The following is a 5,662-nucleotide window of genomic DNA, read 5'->3' as shown; positions in this document are numbered from 1 at the left end:
TCTCCCACTGCGAGCTGCAAACTTGAAGGAAAGGAGAGCTGCTGTCGCACATCTCTCTCTCTCTCTCTCTCTCTCTCTCTCAGCAGAGTAAAATCAGTTGAGTGAATATCTTCATTCTGAGACGTGACAGTGGAGGCGCGTCATAAAGCAAACGGCCAATAACCTAGCTTCAAACACAAAGTATTTTGCATATGTTAATGACTGCAAGTAATTTAAATGTCTGAGACAAACCGTGCATTTTTTTTTAGGTGAAGAATAAAACTAGAAACACTTCCGTGTAGAGCTTTCACAAGTAAATATAATACATTTTAGTCATATTTGTTGACGCAAGTACACGACTATATATGAGTATAAGCACCAAAATGTACTTAATATAGCACGCTGGAGTGTGAAAATGTGTCCCCTAAAATAAAAACAGAATGCCAAATATTTGTTGGTTCAAGGTTCAAAACTGTTACGATTTGCTGCACAAAAAAAATATTCATTAGTTACGGTTCAAATCTCTCTTTTTTTTTTAGCATTTTGATTAACTGTAAAACAAAATTCATATCCTTCAGGTGGGCCCTGCTTTATTATCTTTTATTGTGATTGCTTTGATGGAAAATTAACAAAGCAAGGATGAAGCTGGTAAATCTAGACTTTTTTTTCTTATCATCAATCTTTGAATCAGAGCTTTACACAGCAAAGTTAATTTAGATACTTTAAAAGGTGCTTTAGATGCTTTAGAAGAAGTTCCCACATTGGTGCCTTTGAACGAGGAGCATGTTTCCATGTTGCTCCACTGAAGGGGGCGTCTGGTGAATAGTTTAAAATGGGGTCACTTCACACAGTTTGCAGGTGTGAATGTGGAACAGCGCAGTCCTAAAAAAGCCAAATCCTTCCCTACAGAATAGGTTCCCAAGAAAAAGAACATAGGATTCAACCTTCAAGCACTCTCCTCGAGCTACTAAGTGATTAATTTACGGAACATTTCACCACAGGTGTTTGACGAGAGCTCCTTTCAAAAAAATAGAGTACATTTGTTCTCATCACTCTTCAGGTGTGACACATTGTGCCTGTAGCTTCAGAATAAATACAAACAAATCTCTCTATAAAATGTAGCATGTTATCAGGTCATAATGTCCCATAAAGGTAATCCTAAAAAACATTCCCTGTTTACAAACACGGGCCAATAAATGGTTTTTTTTGGTATAGGATGCCATTTGGCTAATGGCTTCTTCTTAAATTTGTATAGTTTGTTTGCATTTGATCAAGACTTCGCTTTGCGTGTTTGATCACTGGTTTCAATTCTGTACAGCAGGAAGACGGATGTGTCGGCTGTTACGATGTCGTAAAACAGCTCGGGGCTTGAGCCCCATAAGAGGCCGATTTCATATTCAAATCTGTTTTACCAAAATACTCGGACCAATTTTAATGTAAGAAACTTTGAATAAAGTGAAGGTTTAAAATGAAAATATCCTGAACTGAAGAAGGGAACGTCAGGTGAAGGCAGAGTACAAACTCGTGCTAATTTTCTTGATTGTTGTTTCAAGGGGTCTGTGACAAGGGCAAACAACATGAAACTTAAAGGGCAAGCCTGGCGTGTCAACCACTGATTGAGTTGTATAAATCCTGACAGAAGCTTCAGGGGATGTGGACAAAACTCTTGTCCAAGTAATGAATTTTGAACCAAAGCCAAATTTATTTAGAGCGTAAAAAAGATATTTCCACTCCACTCAATCAAATCTGCATCCGATCAGATATAGTGGCCTCAGAGGAGGTGGCGACAAAAGGAATTATGACACTAAATAATCATTGACAGTTAAAGGATGGGGGTCTTTTGTTAATGAATCCTGTTTGAGAGAGAGTTGATGCGAGCACTGTTTCGACGTGCCCAGAGGTTTGGCTAGAATTTCATTAGCGACCTTTTTTTCTGGAATAAGAATTCCTGGAATAGTTGCCTGAATGAGATTCTGTGAAAAAGTACTGTTTACAAATGCTTCATTGGACCTATCAATCACAATAGAAGTCTTCAACAGTGATCGGTTGCTCTAGTTTGTTAACCAGATCTTGGATGACTAAAGGCACAGCAAGGACATAGAAGAAAACACGACTGATTAACTCATGAGCAAACAATTTATGGGCTTTGTCCCCTTGTTCATAGTAAGTGCTCTGTTTGCTAAGGTAAATATTTATTATAAATATCTGTTGGTGAAATGGCAGAAATGGCATTTAATTAGAAAATACAGCATGTTAACACAGATAGCATATCTTTAAAAAAAATAATAATAATAATTCCATGCGCAGGAAATAATTTCACCCCTGAAATGCGCTTTCACAGTTATCTAGAGAGATTTTCTGACATTGCAAGTAGTTTGGTTATCATACAAATTGTGGACCTGTGTGTGACTGACAATCACAATCATACTCTTCTGCTAGATAGATTTTAAACTCCCCACAGGTTATAAAATGTTATTTTAATGTCTTATCATCCTGTCAGGACAAATACATGAAGTAATCCACCTTGAGGCTCAGACACAGGTCAAGTAATACCTGTAAACGTCAGTGCTCTTTAAACATTAAACCGTGTTCATTAAACATTATATTTTGATGTTAAAATGTGTCTGTCTGCACTCTGCTGACCCATAAATGTGTTCTTTCTTGCAGCTAAATCATGTCTAAACTCTGTTTTATACCTGGTAGCAATGCCTGAATATGAATGTTATTTTTTTGACAGTCCAGCGTAAGCATTTTTTTTTTGTCAGTGGAGCACTGGCTTATTTTTCTAAAAAGCTTCACAAATTCAAGCATTTTCTGTTTTTTAAACTCTACTGGACATTTTAGACATTCTAATAGTATTTCAAGACATTTATTTTAACAGACAGATGTGCTCTCCAAATGAACTGCAGAAGTATATGCTTACATTAAATGCCCTGAAGCAATACACGCCAGAATAGAGCCAGGAGACACATTACTGCCCAGATATGAGACGTACATAATGCAAAAATCAAGAACTGCAATCACAAATACTGGGAGCAAAAATAAACTATAGGATAGGAAAGGGCTGGATGACGAAGGAATAAACCAGCCAGTCAGTGAAAGTACTGTCGTTGAACTCCTTCCAAGAGCACCGAAGGTCAAACAAGGATGTGTTTGAGATTTTTTTTAATGATGAAAGTTTATTCTTCCCTGTAAAGGACAAATCATGAACTTTCAGTTTTGACTGTCTGTCTCACTGCTTTTCTTACTTTTCTAGATGAAGTTTTAAGTTAGACATTGCGAATTATTGATCATTCAGATCGAGTGGTTGAAAATGAGTAAGATGTTGGTCCAGTGGTTTACTGGATATGTAAAGCCTTTACGGGTTTAAAGACTTCTCATGATGATACGACTCTGGCTGTAACAGTAACAGCATATTAGCTTAGGCCAGCTCTCTTACTTCTCACAGCTTCCCCACATCGGCAAGGTTTCTGAGTGTCAGAGGAAACTCGTCAGTTGATGTTACACAGGAAATATTTTAAGAGCTGAAGCTGCTCATTTTAAAATCATGCTGTGTTACCTTTGCATACAGTTGTAAAAGATTATCGCTACATTTTTCTAAATTCTTTTAGTTTTGATTCTGTAGTTTGGAAGTTTATCAGTTCAAAGTAATTTGTGAGCTTAGCACAAAGCATGAAAGAGTTCATTTGCATTTCATGCTCTGCACTTGCAGAGTGTGTCGACCTGTTGATGGTTAATAGGTTTCCCGATCAACCAGGATGGCCGAGAGGTTAAGGCGTTGGACTTAAGATCCAATGGACAATAGTCCTCGTGGGTTCAATCCCCACTCCTGGTAGTGTGATCACACAATTGATTAAAAACACCTGTGCATTATAGCCTTACACTGTAGGGGTGTTTTACATATCTACAATGCATTTGTTCAATATGTTGTTGCTTATAGTCAACAGGAGTATCTTGATACTCAGTGTGCATGCTGCTTTGCAGGTTGAGGCGAGCCCAGGCAGATGCCACAATAAGAGGTCATACAGAAAATAACCATGGCATCCTATATGCTTGCATGGTGAAATAGTCTGATACCCAGGTGATCGAAGCAGATGCCATACGGGTGTCGATGCCCTTAGCAGAACGTTACAGTTTCGAATCCTGCCCAGCCGCCGTTTTTACTTTACAAGCGATTGTTTATGAGAATTGCAGGGCCACTGTTGCCAATGTTCATGGAAAGCATCTGTTGACCTACAGACACAGTAGTAAGAGTAAAGAGTTCTGAAGACTCTTTACTCTTGAGTTTTACAGGAACTTGCTCAGAATCAGCTGTTGGAGCAGGGAGCATCAGCTTTAGAGATTCATCACGTCAGTTTGCTTCTGCGGAAAACAGAAATATCAGTTGGATCGGGACCAAAAATAGTTTCCCTCACAGGTTTACGATTGACTATTTCTTTGTCTTTCTGTATAACAAGTACACAGTCAAATTTAAGGTAAGATTTGAACCATCAATCCTGACCTTTAGCTGTTGAGCCAACTTCGCTAACATGCTGAAGCTGCAGGTGTGATTCACTTGTTCCAGCAGAAAACAGTCTTTTTGACTCTTTATACTTGCGACTGTAGATGGAGCGAATCGTCGTCAGAACACACCTGGGTCTCTCTCCACCTCCTCCTGCACCGAGGCGCTGAACTCTGTCTGAACTCTGTCTGAACTCTGCTTCATGCTTCAGATTCTCTGCTGCTGGATGGCCTTCAATGGTGAAGATGGTCCAATGGGGTGCAGCTGCTGCTGCAGAGCAGGAACTGACAACTTTGAAGAAGTGTTTTAATTCAAAATTGAACCCAAAAAACTAATCTCACACACACAAAAATTAACAACCCCCCCCCCCCCCCACACACACACACACAAACATAAAACCCTCAAATAGAGAACATTGAGTCAATCACCTAAAATAATAAAAGCCCGGATTTGTAACTGATTACACAGTTACAACAACAATATCAGTACTGCTGCCACACATAATATTATTAATGATAATGTCTACCAAGTCCACCCTGAAAATTAGCTACATTTTGCCAAATTAAAAATTGTATAACTATATTTACTCAAATAATATAGTCTGTTTGTAAAAATCTGCACAAAATATAATTAAAATTGTTTAAATATTATTTGCGTTTAGCTCCACCACTCTACTGGACAACGGAGGAAAGAGTGTATGGCACTGTAAGCAACTTTTAACCTTGGCTAAACTTTACCCTTTAAACATTTATCTCAGTTAAAGATGAAGAGATTCTGTGATATAAAATCCATAAATGCATTTGTCAAACTTGGGCGGTAAAAAGCAACTCTGCCGTACAAGTCAAACATACAATCACAGTTGTGCGCTCAGAAGTGCCGCATAGCCTGTCAAAACGTCACGAGTTTAAGTGACAGCGGCCGACAGCTACCGTTAACTGAGCGGCACGCTCGGAATCATGGGAAATGTAGTCTTTTGACCCAAGTGGATCGTACCAATCTCAGACGATGTTCAGCTCAAAACGTGAGTCCCTCTTTAAAGTCAGGATTCATAAAGTGTGACTAGTTTCCTTTTGTATTATTGTGTTATTATATTTCGTATTAACCTTTAGGACATGTGAAAATCACGGATGAAATCACTACAAAGATAACGTCGTCCCCCCTCCGCCACTGAACAATACAGGC

General features: G+C 38.7%; 1 non-coding gene across 1 annotated transcript; it reads left to right on the top strand.

Annotated features, from left to right (window-relative positions):
* The first annotated feature begins 3,731 nt into the window (after positions 1 to 3,731).
* On the top strand, positions 3,732 to 3,814 carry trnal-uaa (transfer RNA leucine (anticodon UAA)). Its single transcript has one exon. It is a non-coding gene; the product is annotated as a tRNA-Leu (tRNA).
* The last annotated feature ends 1,848 nt before the right edge of the window (positions 3,815 to 5,662 follow it).

This window comes from Embiotoca jacksoni, unplaced genomic scaffold (assembly GCF_022577435.1).
Source record: "Embiotoca jacksoni isolate LCO1_2020_lvr unplaced genomic scaffold, fEmbJac1.0.p SCAF_22, whole genome shotgun sequence".
Taxonomy (NCBI): domain Eukaryota; kingdom Metazoa; phylum Chordata; class Actinopteri; family Embiotocidae; genus Embiotoca; species Embiotoca jacksoni.
The sequence above is the reverse complement of the archived record's forward strand: the minus strand, read 5'-3'. Positions and strand labels throughout refer to the sequence as shown.